Below are 17,842 nucleotides of genomic sequence, written 5' to 3'. Positions count from 1 at the left end.
TAGGGACAGATTATCCACTTTTCTATAAGATAACAGCACAATGTCCCCTTTCTTTATAATGATACACTGTCAATAGGCATTCCCATAGATATTTAATAATTTCACTGAAACTCAATGTTTCTCTTACCTCCATAAAAACTACAAATCAATTTTCCTCAACATCAAGATGTTTCTTTCAGGTTACAGAAAGGCCAGGAAAGCAAAAGAAGTATGCATTCATGTAATTTGTGGAATACGCATACCACAGTAAAAGAAGCAATGCAAAGAAGAACACTATGCAGAATTCAGTGAAAAACATATGTCATTCTATAAACAGATGCCTCAGCTGCATGTAAAGCTGATGCTGTGTGTAGGGTATATAAAAAGCTACTTTCTGGAATTTTCTGCTCCAGCTACACTCTGCTTCTGAGCTCAGTAAACAACCTAAGACAATATGCCTTGTCTCTGAGTATCAGTTCACTATCATCTGATACCAGGGCTCTAACTTGGCTGACCTAAGCAGAGTTCAGGCCAACATGTGGAGAGGACACCTGACTTATATTTTCTGGCTTCTAGAGGATTTGTTCTCGGATTCCCTATTTCATTTCAGTTCTCCACGAAAATCTACCACATTAAACAAGCCATAGATCCCACTACATGACTAATTCCTCTTCCATTTTGTGTAAAAATAATAATTATGGTTTGGAGATGGGGTGTGTTCCCATACATGGAAATATCTTTGTATCACACCTTTGTTATTATCTACCACCTTTAATGTTTCCATCTGTTTACTATAAAGATCTGGGAACAAGAAACTCAAGATTATATCTCCTCTCAATTGTGATGTAATGAAAATCTCTACCAGTGGGCTAAGTCTTCATTGTATAATTTTAGCATTATCTTATTCAATTTGTTTAGATGCCCTTTAACTTTGTGATGTGTGGAGAGTGACTTATGGGTTAAAAAGACTTTTAAGGGATAGCTTAATATCATATGAGAATTTATGGTACACAGACAATGGACTTCATTTATATGAAGGCTAAAACTGTCACATAATACATCACTGTTTTTATAGATCCTGTTTTAAAAGTAAGTATATTTGTTGAGATTTTTAGTTGTGGAAGATATAATATTAAAAACCAATTGAATACTTTATTTTTAATTAAGTAGAGAAATATTTGGTCATACCTGTCTGTACCCAGGGACTACTTCAGTTTCTGTGCTCAGGGGTGACATATGCCTATGATTGGGGAACCATATGCCACTCTAGGTAACTGAACCAGGAACTGCAACATGTAAAGCCTTTGCTTCCTATGCTATTTTTCTACCCATGAGCAATTAGGAATTTTTTAAATTCTCTAGAGGAATGGAGACTTATTCTAAAGTTCTATATACTTTATACTGGAGGAAAAAATCAAAACTATTTTTTGGGGGGGTCTCACCCAGCCTTGCTCAGGGGTTACTCCTGGCTCCATGCTCAGAAATTGCTCCTGGCAAGCATGGGGGACCATATGGGACGCCAGGATTCGAACCGTTGACCTTCTGCATGAAAGGCAAATGCCTTACCTCCATGCTATCTCTCCGGCCCCAAATCAAAACTATTTTAAGGAAACATTATTTTACTTATTACCTAAAAAAAGGGGCTTGTCTGTAACCCTGAACTAACCTTCCTTCATTGTCTTTTTACTAACAGTTTGAACTCTTGCAAGTAACACACACAGTATTTTGTTAACTTTCATGTCCAATTCTCAGAAAGACTACTAGAGATTTTCTGGGGAAAAAAATGCCTAAAAATGCAGATGTTGAGATTTGAATGTTCTACACAGCACAGAGATCTGAAAAAGGTTTGGAAAGAGTACTACATGTATTTTCACCACAATTTATAAATTTGCTCCTCAATATCTACAGATTTAAATAAAGCTGGATTAATTTCTCTATTCCTTCCTTTATGCAGTGAAGTTCAGTGGATTCCTGGAATTTTGCAAACTGTTAAGAGTTGAAATTCTCTTGATTAAACCCTGCTTTTGATATATGCAATTTCTTGAAAGCTCATCTATCTAGTTAGCCCAAACTTGAGCATGTCTTTTGCCTGAGTTAAATAGACTTGACTAGGATTCTCAATCACTATGCATGCAACACATCTGTACAGTAAACAGATTTGATAAGTTCGAATTTTGAAGGTGACTTGTGTAATGTGATTTTTTTTTTTGTTCATTTCTATCAAATTTAATTCCTTTAGCTTCATTTCTCTTTCTACCTGTCTGATGTCAGATTGTTTCGTATAGCTTTTCTCCCTCACTATTCTTCACCTGGGCTAATCGTCAACTCGTATCACTATCCATTTCCTTGGATAAGCTTAGCTCATTTGAGATATACCCAGAGGACCGCACCTGCAAAGTGAGATATCTTCCCAAACTAAAGAGTTTTCTTTTTAAAAATAATTATAGATCCTTACCGTTACATAATGATATTCCCAGTTGTTCACTCATTATTTTTTCTCTATAAAAACGAGGAAAAATTCTTGAATAAGTGCCCTTGTCTTTCCACATATTTGATAATGATATTTTTTATATTTTATTTGAAAAGTGACAGTAGTTATAAATGTAGGTATATACTGTTAAGAAATTCAAATTTGTCAGTTGACATTGCTAATTTTAACAATATTAATCATGATATTTTGAATTAAAAATTAAGGGGTTTAATACCTATATTTGCTATAATATTCAACTACAAAAAAGTTTGAATTTTATAATTAAAACTAATTGAATCTTCTCAACAGTCAAATCATTTACCCTATCTTTTTATGTAGATTTCCTTTATGTTATCCTATATTTGTTCTTTGATCTCAAGAAAGTTTTATTATACCCTTGTATCTCCCATTGTAGCTAGCATTGAGTTTTGAATTTAGTTACACAATATAAATTTATTCCAAATATTGTAAAACACTAAAAAATTTAACCAGGGATTTTGGATGGAGAGTAGCATAGCTAATATTTAATTTTATATGCTTCACATATAGGTTGTAACTATTAAAATTCATTTTAATGCAGCAAAATAAAAGAGAATATAAAACTGTTCTTTTAAAAAATATCCATATATTTCTGATGTATGTTGTGTCATGGTCTATGAAAGTCTCATATCAAAGCTTCTAGTCAAGTTCTAGACTTTATAATTTTATACTTTTATTTTTTGGTTTTTGGACCACACCTGGTGATGCTCAGGTGTAACTTTTGGCTATGCTCTCAGAAATTGTTCCTGGGTAGGGGCAGCATATGGGACTCCTGGGATCAAACCCAGGTCAGTCCTGGGTCATCTGCATGCAAGGCAAATCCCTACCTCTGTGTTATCATTTTGGCCCCTTATTATATACTTTTAATTTTTCCCTTCTTTCCTTTTTTTCTTTTGTTATTGGTAAATAATAATAGAGAATATCAGGGACCCAGGTTTATACATCTATATGTGTATAGAATTCCCCATACCCACTATTAAATCTGTTATTCACCTTACAACCAATAGGATTGTTCAATCCATCCTTTCCCATACCACCTGCATTCCCGCTGAAAATCATCAAAGTTTTCACTAGATGTAGTTTTGTTGTTATGAGTTTCATTTGCTTTTGATATTTATATTCTACATATGATGGATTCATTTTTTCTCTCCCTTCAAGACTTATCTCAATTAGCATAATCTCATATTTTAAATTTTTTCCCAAGATTCATGGTTTCATCTTCTTAGATGATATCACTTAAAAAAAACCACTAAATGATAAAAATAGACCTCTATATCTAGAGATCTCAGTCTGTGCACAGGTCAAGGAGTGGAACTTATGATGAAGTCTTTCTTTGTGATTTTAGAAGTTCTGTTTCCTCAGTGTTATTTTAATCTGTCTTCTGTGATGGTGGTCTTGGCCCTTGTGCTGAACCTCGGATGGAGCCTGGGATATCGTTATGTTTCCAGAAGACCCATTCAATTGCCTCAGTCAGGTCTCTAGAAGAGCAGAAGTCTTCCTTACACCACAAAAACACCAAGGGGAGAGTAAATGAACTTGAAAGGAGTCTATAGATAATCCCATAACAATATATTCCAAGGGTGGAGAAACCCTGTATCTCTTAGGCCAAGGGGATATCTGTTTTGAATGACCCCAATATTTACTTTGCCTATGCAGGAGGGAAAAAAAAAAGAGAGACAAAAAAGCACAAAATAATCTCTTTTTTTCTTTTATCTAGTTTTTGTCGATTTCTTTGTTTTGGGGTGGATATTGTAGTAGTTGTCCTTTTTCTATTTATATATTTACTTTTTCTTTCTTCTTTTCTCTTCTTCCTTTTTGCGTTGTCATGTTTTCTATCTCATGACCATGGCAATTATGTGGTGCATATCTTTATTGCTGCAATGCTTACTGGGTATCTTATTTGATACTTGCTTTTGAACTGTTGTGGTGTTTCACCTTCTTTTTTCCCCTTCGTCTCTCAAACCAAGGAGGAGAGCTCTAGAAGGACTCTGCCCATAGTTGGCATAGTTGATTTTTACCTCACTTTATTACTTTTCTCTTCCTCAAACAAAACCACATAACTTGAACTATCTAGTCCCGCCTCCCAATTAGAGGGGGCAGTAATGGAGGTACCAAGACCAAACAATTATAAGACCACTAAGTAATAAACTAGACACAGAGGGGACCACTCATTCTAGCAGTCCCTGGGGTGAGGTAGGAGGATATGAGAGGCAGGATGGGAGCGGAGGTGGAGGGAGGACAATTTGGTGGTGGGAATTCCCCTGATTCAATGTTAATATGTACCTGGAATATTACTGTGAACTATATATAAGCCACTATGATTAAAATAAAAATTATATTATTAAAAAATAAATAAATAAAAATAACAAAAAATAAAAAAATAAAAATATAAAGCAAGAAAAAAAAACACCACTAAATGTATATACTAGAGTTGTTGGACTTTTCAATGGGCATATGGATTATTTTCATGTAATTATCACAAAGTAATTACAAATGCATTTTGAAATCAGTGTCTTAATTAAACATCTTCTTTCGAATTTTGTTTTATTTTTGAACCACCTCAGAAATTCTCAGGATTTACTTTGAGCTCTGTGCTTAGAAATCACTCCTAGATGGTTTGGGGACCATATGTGTCAGTTAGAATTGAAGCCATGTCAGATGCATGCAAGTCAAGTGTCATGCTATGGTACTACACTCTGGTCTACCTATATTTTTGTCCTAAATACTTCTGTCTTTTTATTCTATGTGCTCTTTATTTATTCTCTTGAATATCACACATTATTTTCTATTTGTGAATATAATCTCTAGGAAGCACCCATCTACTCTCAACAATTATAAATATTGCAATTTGTGTCACTTGTAAATTTAATTTTCTTTAAATAATCAAAACCTCCCTTTCCACACCCATCATCACTTTTTTAAAAAAAATTTTAAAGAATCCTCACCATCACTCTTTATAAAAATGCATCTGTATCATTATCCGACTTGAAGTCATTCATCAAGTTTAGCACAACAAAGCATCTATAAAATTCTCGTTTTCCCTTCTTCTCCATTAAGTAACATTTGTACAATCTCTATTTTTGTGTTTATTTTTGTTTGTTTGTGTTTTTAAGAAACCCAGTGATACTCAGAGGTGACTCCAGGCTAAGCAATCAAATTGGTTCTGATTCCCTTGAAGGACCATATGGGATACTGAATTGAACTGGATTCACCACATTCAAGTCAACTGTTTGACCTGATGTATGGTGGCTCTGACCAATGTGCTGATCCTTGAATATTCCTTCTAAAACACTACCATTTTATTATTATTATTATTGTTTTATATTATTAGTAGTAGTAGTAGTAGTAGTAGTAGTACAAAGACACACATTTTGGGGCCGGAGAGATAGCATGGAGGTAAGGCGTTTGCCTTTCATGCAGGAGGTCATCAGTTCGAATCCCGGCACCCCATATGGTCCCCCGTGCCTGCCAGGAGCAATTTCTGAGCCTGGAGCCAGGAATAACCCCTGAGTACTGCCAGGTGTGACCCAAAAAACACACACAAAAAAAAACAAAAAAAAAAAAACAAAAAACAAAGACACACATTTTTTCCTAATAAGACCTGATTCTAAAAATATATTTCTAAATTGTGCTAACTATATTTTCATGATCTTTTGGACACTTTTATAAAAATATAGGTAAACACTAAAATATCATTGGGAAAATAAATCTCTTCACACTGTCTGATGCCAATTAGTCCTAATAACAATTTTCAATTTAGCAGTGATTTTTTTTAAGAGAATTCAAATACAAATGGCCAAAAGACACATGAAGAAATGCTCCACATCACTAATCATCAGGGAGATGCAAATCAAAACAACAATGAGATACCACCTCACACCACAGAGAATGGCACACATCACAAAGAATGAGAACAAACAGTGCTGGCGGGGATGTGGAGAGAAAGGAACCCTTATCCACTGCTGGTGGGAATGCCGTCTAGTTCAACCTTTATGGAAAGCAATATGGAGATTCCTCCAAAAACTGGAAATCGAGCTCCCATACGATCCAGCTATACCACTCCTAGGAATATACCCTAAGAACACAAAAATACAATACAAAAATCCCTTCCTTACACCCATATTCATTGCAGCACTATTTACCATAGCAAGACTCTGGAAACAACCAAGATGCCCTTCAACAGACGAATGGCTAAAGAAACTGTGGTACATATACACAATGGAATATTATGCAGCTGTCAGGAGAGATGAAGTCATGAAATTTTCCTATACATGGATGTACACAGAATCTATTATGCTGAGTGAAATAAGTCAGAGAGAGAGAGAGAGAAACGCAGAATGGTCTCACTCATCTATGGGTTTTAAGAAAAATGAAAGACATTCTTGCAATAATAAATTTCAGACACAAAAGAGAAAAGAGCTGGAAGTTCCAGCTCACCTCAGGAAGCTCACCACAAAGAGTGATGAGTTTAGTTTGAGAAATAACTACATTTTGAACTGTCCTAATATTGAGAATGTATGAGGGAAATGCAGAGCCTGTTTAGAGTACAGGCAGGGGTCGGGTGGGGAAGAGGGAGATTTGGGACATGGGTGATGGGAATGTTGCACTGGTGATGGGTGGTGTTCCTTTTATGACTGAAACCCAAACACAATCATGTATGTAATCAAGGTGTTTAAATAAAAAAAATTATTTTGATATGATTAGGCTCTTTAGGATCCAACAGTTTCTGATTCAAGTAAAATCAATCAGTAAGATGGGTAGTTCAAACACATTAGATACCTTTAGTGAGGATGTGGCTCTTCATTGATGGGACAAAAGATAGGACAAAAGGGAAAAGTCAGGGTGTGATGAGGTGATGTATTGGGGTGATCTAACACAAAAGAAGAAGCTAAATGTAGCCGAGTTCAGGAATTTAGCCCTGTGGTCAGGGATCACTATTTGCAGGATTTGGGAATGAAAGATTTCTCCATTTTTATACTTATTCTGTCATTTCCACAGAGCTTGTATAATTATGTAATCTTGCATCATTTTTTATTCTTTCTTGAAAGGTCATTTTACTTAGGACAAAATTAGCTTTCTAACTACCATTACCAAAAGAAATCTTCCATATTTATATTCTTTATCCATTAAGCATTAATTTATTCTATTGTAGTGCATTATCTCTTTTCCATGGGCTATCATTTTATTTCACCCTTAATGGAAAATAAAGAATAAAACAGGCTTGAATAAGCCAATACCAGTTGATACTGCCTCTGAACAGCTTAAACCTATTTTAACCAGTAAAAACCAGTCCCAACCATCCAAGCTAGTTCCAATGAATTCAAACCAGATCTGATTGACTGAAACCAGATGAAGATGGTTCCTACAAGTTGAAACAGCTGAGGTTTGAAACCAGCAGGCACAGGCTAGTATAGACACCACTTGGCATGCACTGGCAAATGAAAATTGCCAGTTTGTTAAGGTTGATGTGGATTGACACTCTCTGGCACCAGCTAAGAGAGTAGCATTTTCTGGTGCCAGCTGGCATAAGTGTGTACTCACTGATATCTGTTGGCAGATTTTGAAATTAGATTTTTATTCCTAGCATAGGTGGGAACTGACTGGTACAGACTGGCAATATTGGTACTGTTGGCATGAAATGGTATTGCTAGGCAGCTGTTGGTATGGGGTAACAAATGCTGGCCCTGATTGGCACAAGGTGGCACACATTGGTAATGATTGGCACCTATTGAGACAGGTTGCTGCAATCTTATAAGACTGGAACAGTTTGGCTCTGGCAATATGGGCTGATATTTGGCTGCACACAGATTGTTACTAGATGGAAGCAACTGGCACATCAAGTAGAGATTGGGAAAGCCTGGCACAAGTTGCCATGGTTTGACCCAAACTGGCACCAGTGGGTAAAAATTGGCATTGAAAAGAACAGGTTGACACAACTAAGACCAATTGGCACTGGTAGGTCCAAAGTGGCATAAACTGGAACTGATTGGCAGAGCCTCACACCATTTGGCACAAGGAGACACAGGTTTTCAAGACTATGCCTGATAAGCTGAATAACTCAGATAAGCTAATATCATTGAAGAATAGTCACCAGCATTGATTCCAACCTATGGTCTAACCCTGTTTTACTGACCATGCTAATTTAAGTCAGTGAAATATGCCTAATCATTAATATGTGCCCTTTCCTTAAAAAGATGTAGAAGCGGATGTTTTTCTGCCTTACTCTGGAGCCTTGCTTCTTGCTCCCATGATCCTAGAGTTTATCTGCCTTCTTTACTGTCTCTTTCTTTTTCTTAACCAAATCTTTTCCAAACTTGTTTTACAGGTCCCTTGCTTTCAATGTTGATTAATGAGCTAAGATTCTGAAAGCCTGAACCCCTTATAACAATTTTCTTAAATATTTTATACCTCTAGAATTTGATATTAGCTGAAAGAAATTTTACCTTTAGATTGTGCTTTCTAACAAAGATATATACCCTAGTTCTTGTTAATTTAATTATGCAATCTATTGAGCATGTTTCTTTCTAAAGTTGTTGAAAGTTGGTAGAGAATATAATAGAAATCAGCTAATTGTAATTTTGTTTCTCTTAAAAAGTACACTAATAAAATAGAGATGCACTACTCTTATATAATGAACAGTAATAGGTCACTTTTGGTGATATTTGAGAAATATTGTCTAAAGGTTAGTAAACTATATCATATCATCCTAAAGTATATTTCTTGGGCATAAATATTATTCAGACCTTCTTCATTAGAAAACAAATTTAACAACAACAAAAGAATAAATCCAGGAAAATCTCAGTAGTATTAGCCCTTGTTTAAAATGTATTGCATTTATAGAGGAAATATTTATTTAAGAATAACTCCCTGTGGAAAATAAAAACAAAAACAAAAAAATCAATGATATTAACCACCAAAGACTTTTCTTCTTTTTTTTTTTTTGGTTTTTCAGGCCACACCCGTTTAATGCTCAGGGGTTACTCCTGGCTAAGTGCTCAGAAATTGCCCCTGGCTTGAGGGACCATATGGGAAGCTGGAATCAAACTGTGGTCCTTCCTTGGCTAGTGCTTGCAAGGCAGACACCTTGCCTCTAGGGCCACCTCGCTGGCCCCAATCACCAAAGACTTTTATCAGTGGAAGAGTGTGAGGTAAATCTACATAACAATCCAACTTCCCTTAAGCTTACTTACCAAGCTCCCTTAATGGGTCTTCAACCCACCTTTCTGTATTTACATGAATCTCGCATTTAAGGTGCTACCTTGAGTCATTTGGTTTTTCTTTTCTTTTTTTTTTTTCAGTTTTTCTGAATAACTGTTGTTATATATTAGAGGTAAGAATGTTAATGAATCCCTGGTCTCTCTCTCCTTCTCCCCACCCTTTCTCTCTCTTTTTCCTGGACCAGAACCATTGAGAGAACAGCATGAACCAGAATATCAACCAGGTGAAAATAGCAGCAAGGAATGAGCATGTTTTCCAGATAAAGGACATTTGAACACAAAACTTTTTTCTAAAGCTCTTATAATCAATAACTATAACAACGGGAATATTAGATGCTAATTTAACTCATGGACCCAAGTGGGTTTTAGGAAAGTTTCACTTTAACACTAAGAAATGAAGATACATCAGAATTTACTTTGGAACAAGGATCAGGACATTTTCTAGAGTATGTGGCAAGGATAATGAGGAAAGTCAAAATAATGTCAAGGAATAGGAATATTGCAAATGAGAGCAGACTTGTGATCCAATTATTAGAATTCAGTCAGACTTTAAAATTTCTCTCACCCTATTTTCACACCTGTTGATTTGTTAATTCTTAACATTATTTCACTTCATTCCCTCTCTTCTCAAACCTGTACCCCAAACTAGTTAAAATAGAAACCAAGTATTATCAAATGGAGGCTTCCTTCTTTTATTATTTTAGTTGTTCATTTGCTTTGGAGAGATATAGGACTTAGGTTTACTCTAGGATCTGAACTCATGAGTTATTTTTTCCTTGAGGAGCTTAGGGACCACATGTGGTGCTGGGGACTAAACCTGGTTGGTCTGTGTAAGGCAAGTGTCCATCAAATTGCCCTTGTTAGAAGGAAATATTATAAGTTTAGAACTAAGTTCAGAATTAACTACGGCTGATCTGCTTCTGTAATCCTGCTTCCTGCATAAATTTGGTTTAGGATTAACTGTTTCATTTCTCTAATTTTGCTTTGCTATGGACATAATCTCAGTCATGAATGTTTTCAGATATGTGACAGAAAGTAGGCCCAGAAGGGGGCCAGTTCCTTGAACTGGCCCATTAGAAGACATATTCAGAAACACCAAAAGGACAGGTGAGGCCTAATAAGGATATGGCCCTGAGAGCTATTCTGAGCTGCATCCTGGGTCTCAGGATGTCTGGACATGTTGATTTCCTCTAGACTAAATTTATAAAACGTCAGCCAATCATAAGAATTTATCTGATACAAAATGTACTAAGAGCCTATAGATTTAAAAGTCAACTATATCTGGTTGACACAACCTGTACTGAGAATTTGTAGTTTAACCCCTAGTTTAAAGGCCCATAACCCTATAAAAATGGCCTGCAATTCAGCCTGGGGGTCATTACTAGCAAGAGGTGGGGCCCCAGCATGCTAGAATAAACTGCTTATTTTTCGCATTACTGTGTCATTCTCCACTGCTATTTGCGGGTCAGATCTTGAGTCCAGAGCTAATACCTTATCTCTCCAATCTCTAGTTTCTCTTTTCTGACTTTTCTCTTTAGAAATGTCTGTTTAGAAACCACATAACTTGAACTATCTAGTCCTGCTTCCCAATTAGAGCGGGAAATAAGGGAGGTACCAAGACCAAACAGGTGTAGGACCTCTAAGTAGTAAGCTAAGCACAGAGGGGACCACTTATTCTAGCAGCCCCAGGGGTGAGGGAGGAGGATATAAGAGGTAGGACGGGAGAGGAGGTGGAGGGAGAACAGTTCGGTGATGGGAACTCCCCTGTTTTTATGTTAATATGTACCTAAAATATTATCGTCAATGATATGTAAGCCACTATGATTAAAATAAATATTATATTAAAAAAAAAAGAAAGGACTGTTTAGAGATCCTACCTGCCTGGGGTGATTCAATTTATAAACTCACTGTTGCCCCTACCTATGTATGCTACAGAAAATAACATGTTTTCCTTTTTTTAAACACTTGTATTTTGTGATGGTTTGGGGGACATGAAGAGCAAAAAGTTCAGCATCACAAAAAAGAGTGAAAAACTTAAATGCAAACAAGTTGGATTTTATTCTTGAACAGATATTTTTAAGTGAGATCCTAGCAAGGACATTCATATTTGGAAAAATATGCAGAATCACTAATTAAAAGAACTATAGTTTGCATTAAATATGTATAATTCAATATAGACATAATGAAGATTTCAAGAATACCAGATATTTTTTTCTTCTATAAAAAAAAAGACCTATATTCATTTAATTCTATGTAGATACTTGCAAACTTCCTTATTTTGAGTTTGGAAATTTTTTTTTTATTTTTCGGGCCACACCCGTTTGATGCTCAGGGGTTACTCTTGGCTAAGCGCTCAGAAATTGCCCCTGGCTTGGGGGAACCATATGGGACGCTGGGGGATCAAACCGTGGTCCTTCCTTAGCTAGCGCTTGCAAGGCAGACACCTTACCTCTAGCGCCACCTCGCCGGCCCTGGAATTTTTTTTTTTAATCATAGGATAACACATTGGGACTTACACAAATGAAAGTCAGGACCTTGTGTATGCTTGTATCTGATAAAGGGTCAGAAAAGAAAACTAAAGCTTCTAGGGGCCATGTAGAGTTCAGTTAGCTAATGTGCCATGCTTCCTGTGGATGATCTGGAGTAGAAAATTTGGACAATTGTCCAATCTAAGACATTGGATCATCCCTAGCTGTTTCTATCTGAGCCTAATTATTAGTTCAGAAACACTGAGTGAAAAGTAGAAAGTAGAGGTTGGTCTATGGAATTAATATTTTGTTCAGGAAAGATAGGCTACTGACACAATTATACAATTATACCGCTCCTCATAAATATTTGAAATGCCTCCAACTTTTCCTTCTCTAATTTTAACGGTCTAGATTCTAGAATCTTCTTTTTAATGTTTTGCAAACTCCATTTTTGCAATTTAGGTATTAGAAAACGAGTATTTAATTGTATTATGTTGGTATTCATTGTCAATAAACCCACTAAATCATATTCATTTTTTACAGAAAATATAAAAATATTTTTCATACAAAATTTAGAGAATGTATGCTAGTATGAAGAGTAAATATTTTGAAGAAAAAATAGATATTAGTGCACCTCAGATTATTAAAGTCTTTGGTGTCTAAGTTCTCTGCATGTCATCTTATTTTCTTATTTCCTAATTCAATTTCATAAGAAATAAGAAACTTCTTAACATAATGTTTTTTATTCCATGTAAATGGAGTCTAAGTTTCCAATATTTCCTTGACATATTTTCTTTTTTTGTTTGTTTTTGTTTTGGGGTCACACCTAGCAGTGCTCAGGGGTTACTCCTGACTCTACGCTCAGAAATCGCTCCTGAAAAGTACAGGGTATCATATGGGATGCCAGGATTCGAACCACTGTCAGTCCTGGATTGGCTGCATACAAAGCAAATGCCCTACCACTGTGCTCTCTCTCTGGCCTCTCCCTTGACATATTTTCAAATTATTTTCTTAAGTATTTTACTAGCCATTAGTTAATAAATAAATTATAATTATAGAATTGTGTCATGTAAATTATTTTCTAAGTATCTTTAAGTATAATAAATATACAGTTCTAGCTCCAGAAAATTTGAAAATAAATTAATAACAAACATTTTTATTAATACTTCCAATCTTTCTTAAATAATTAGGATCACTGCATAGTGAAATATTATACATAATTAATAATAGTATTTCTAATTGAATGCATGACAAAATGCTATGTTATTTGATTTTTTTAAAACTTTATTTTATTGACTGATTAATAGGTTGATAAATTAGTTTCTGGGGTATCACTCAGTGGCACTCAAGGGTTACTCCTAGATTCACCCCTGGAAATCACTCCTAGAAGTCACCCCTGGAAGTCTGAGAGATCATATGGGATGCCTGGAATTGAACAGGGTCCCTCTTGGTCTGCTGCATGCAAGGCAAACGTCCTAGCACTGTGCTATCTCTCTGGTCCCTGTTATTGATTTTTAATGAATGTAAAGATACACAAAAATGATCCATAATGGCTTTTGATTTGACACAAAGTATATTTAATGACAAATTAATTATCCTTAATATATTACTGATAGTATTTGATCAATGTATTAAATTACTTAGAAATTCTGTTTATTTAATTTTCAGAATTATCAATCACATAATCATATATAGTTGAGTACATACTAAGCTTTACATTTATAGTGATTTTGTTTTGTTTTGTTTTGTTTTGAGTCACACCAGCAGCACTCAGGTGTTACTCCTTGCTCTATGCTCAGAAATAGCTCCTGGCAGGCTCGGGGACCATTTGAGATGCAGGGATTCGAACCACCGTCCTTCTGCATGCAAGGCAAACGCCTTACCTTCATGCTATCTCTCCGGCCCTTTATAGTGATATTTTAACTCATGGCATTAAATCTCATTGCTTTAATACTTTTCCTTATAAATCTTAAACTCAAGTTTTATGCCTTCACCATTTTTTCTTTAGTTCTTTTACCTTTCTTTTATTTTCTGCTTCCAAAATGTGTGTATGCTTCTCTAGATAGCAAAAATTAAGTTCAGGAAAAAGTGAACATTTTGATTCTGTAGTGGCCAATACAATACTATCATTGTGGAAAATAAATTAAAAAATAGGGAGTTTTAGTAATGAATCAAGAAAAGAAATGCTATATATGTTAAAAATTAAAAGAGGCAGATCTTTTGTGAGTAAATTTCCTCAGCATCTGTGTCTCAGTTGTAACTGGAGGATATTTTGATGGATCAAGAGACTAGCAAAAGGTCATATAACTGAAGCTAGAAACATTAGTTGTATTTCTTTCAAGATAAAGGGTTATGCTATAACCTCCAAGGCCACATATGAAAGAAAGAGAATTTTTTTAGGAGGCAGTAGTAAGTACACAAGAAAACTCTAACATACAGTGTTACAGGAGAAAGCATGACTAGGAAAGTTAAGAATTTTAAGAATATTACCTGCAATAATTTAAGTGGATTTTATTTTATTATATTATATTATTTATTTAATTTTGGTTATTGGGCTTACACTCAGTGACGATCAGGGGTCACTCCTGGCTATGTTCTCAGAAATTTCTCCTAGCTTGGGGGACCATATTTGAAGCCGGAGGATCCAACCGAGGACCGTCCTAGGTCAGCACTTGCAGGCAAATACCCTACCACTTGAGCCACCACTCTGGCCCCAATTTAAGTGAATTTTAATAAATGAGAACTAATAAGTATTTTTTCCTCATGGTTTGATTTTTAGTTGATGTCACAAGGATAAGGAAAACATAATAATAGCATACAAAGCATATAGAAAAACAAGTTTTGGGAGTTTGGATTAGGAATTTGTTCGATTATGTATTGAAAAAGTGCTCATCGATATTTCATGAAGATATACAGATCAATAAGCTAAAGTAGGGAAATTTTTCCCAGTTATCTACATGTCCAAAAATCAAATATTTATACATATATAAAAATCACAAGAATTGCAATGTGATACTCCCCTTGAAAGTTTGAACAAAGAAGTTATAACTTAATTATTTTTCCAATTTTCTATGACAGTGAATTGTGTATCACAAAGCTATTGCAGGGTTAGCACCACTTAATGAGTGGTGCTAACTAATTTCCACTAATTTTTGAAATAAAAGTTTTGAGAAAACTAAATTAAAATGATTTTATTAGAGTAAGGACATAGACAATACTACAGGTATCCAAATAAAGAGAATAAATTTGACACAGAGATACAAGAAGAACACAAAGCGAAGATGGGAAAAAGTGTTGGCACAATTATATAACATTACAGTGACAGTCTACCAGAAACTAGGAGGAAGCATGCTGACACTTTGCCTAGGTGTTCAGCAGAACTAACCATACCAGTATATTGATTTAGACTGGTGATTTCCGGAATTGTGATAGCTTTAGCTTATTTCTGTTTAGGTCATCACGTTCTTAGTACATGATTATGCCAACTCTGTGAAACCAATATATGATTAGAAAAAAAAATTTTACCAAACTTTAATCTGTGAGGTTTTTCCTCACGAGTATTTTTAAGTTTCATTACTGGATCCCACGGGGGTAGTTTTAGCAAATATAGATCATGGAATAGAATAATTCATCTGAAACCAGAAGTTGTGAGGACATTTTGTTAGATAAGTCACAGTGTATAAATGAGAAATGAATTAAGGAAATCAAAGTAATTGAAGGAGGCAATAAAAAGACATATACAAGTCTAAATATAGCTGACAAATGATATATAGCACATATAAGATATTTTCAATCATTCCAAATGTCTTTCTTACAGTATTTTTATCTCTGAATAAATCTCTGAATCATACATAAGCAATATTCTTTTTTAATGTGCTAAAATATAACAAAAGAGGCCAGAGTGGTGGCGCTAGAGGTAAGGCATTTTGCCTTGCAAGTGCTAGCCTAGAAAGGACCACAGTTCGAACCCCTGCTTCCCATATGGTCAGACCCCCAAGCAGGAGAAATTTCTGAACCCACAGCTAGGAGTAACCCTTAAGCAGTCATCGCACTGCCCAAAATATCAAAAAAAAAATTTAAATCCCTTGTTAAATATTTAAGAATGTAAATAAAATCAGGGACTGAAGTGATAGAACAGCAATAGGCCATTTGCCTTGCACGTGGCTAACCCAGGATGAACATGGGTTAGATTCCCTGGAGTCCCATGTGGTCCCTCTAGCCAGGAGCTATTTCTGAGCGCATAGGCAGGATTAACCATTGAGCATTGTATTTAAATACACAAAAGATTTATCTATTTGCGTATATTTAAATATAAAAGAAATACATTGTTGGGGCCTTAGCAATCACAGCAGGTAGGGCATTTGCCTCCATACACTCCATCTGGGTTCTATCTCCAAAAATGCAAAAAAACTAAAATAAAATAAATAACAAAAGTCAGGACCTAGGCTTCAAAGTCTTTTTTTTCTATTTAATTTTTTTTATTATTTTAATTATGACAACAAAGATGCAAAGAAAGAGGACAGGGTAAAGTTACAGTGGAAGCCCAATCACCCATAAACAGAATTCTCAGTAGTCCCATTCATGATATCCCAGCCTTGAAGTTTCAGCCAAAGAACATTAAGAAAAACAAAACTGAACCCATGTACAATACAATTACTTTGTCCCTCAAATTCCCAGTTGTAGTACATACTATTTCTTAGCAGCACACAATATAATCTAAAGACATTAGACTTATGTAACTCCTTAAACATTGAGGGCAAAGTACATTTCTCTAGTTCCACGCACATGCTTACTAGTTTAAGTTAACCTCAAAAGTTTTAGTGGGTTATTTTTCTTAAGGATTGGAGTCAAGGGAACATAGTAAAAAACGGTATTAAAGTGGCATTTGTTTGCATAGGCCCACCAAAACATAAGGGACATGGAAAGACAAATTATGGTCTAAATACAAGGAGACCCTACCCCTGAAGTTTCCTGGCACAGGACTGACTCTAGGCTCCAGGCAAACTAGTTTGTCCAATTCAAGTCATCGTCTGTAGTGGCAATACACCTCCATTCCTCACATAGTCTCTGTTGTTGGTATCATGCTTCTGTATTAAAGATCCTGGAGTCTGCATATCCCATATTGCAGTCAGGATGGTGCAGAGCATCCTCTCGTTTCACCTCACACTTAAGGGGCACTAGAGAGAACCATGTTATTTGTTTTTAGTGCCTCATAGATTCTTCAGTTGTGTAATCTTTATATATAGGAATGGATATTTAAAGAATATATAATTCTTCAAATGTAATCAATAGCTTGCTAGTACAAGCTATTGATTTCTTTTATCCAAATTGGTTTATTTTTTATCAATTATAATAATCAAAACCTCTAATTTAAAATAAAGAAAAATGTTATGCTTCCTAAATATATATATATATTGTGTAAGAGAGCAGTGAGTTTAAGTTAATGAAACTTCCAGTTGTAAAGATATTTTGCTACAAATCTTATGTCATTTTTAACCAGATATAGTTATGTTATTAATGTTGCACATTTTATATCAATATTTTTTTTTACTAATATTGGTTTATGTCTAGTGGTATCCACAATTTTTAACAACTGGTTGGATTTCTATGAACTTATATTAATTTACTCCATTTGGTAACAGGTAATTTGCCAAGTGATTTTTTTGTTA

Source organism: Suncus etruscus, chromosome 2 (genome assembly GCF_024139225.1).
Source record: "Suncus etruscus isolate mSunEtr1 chromosome 2, mSunEtr1.pri.cur, whole genome shotgun sequence".
NCBI lineage: Eukaryota > Metazoa > Chordata > Mammalia > Eulipotyphla > Soricidae > Suncus > Suncus etruscus.
This window is presented reverse-complemented; position numbering follows the sequence as displayed.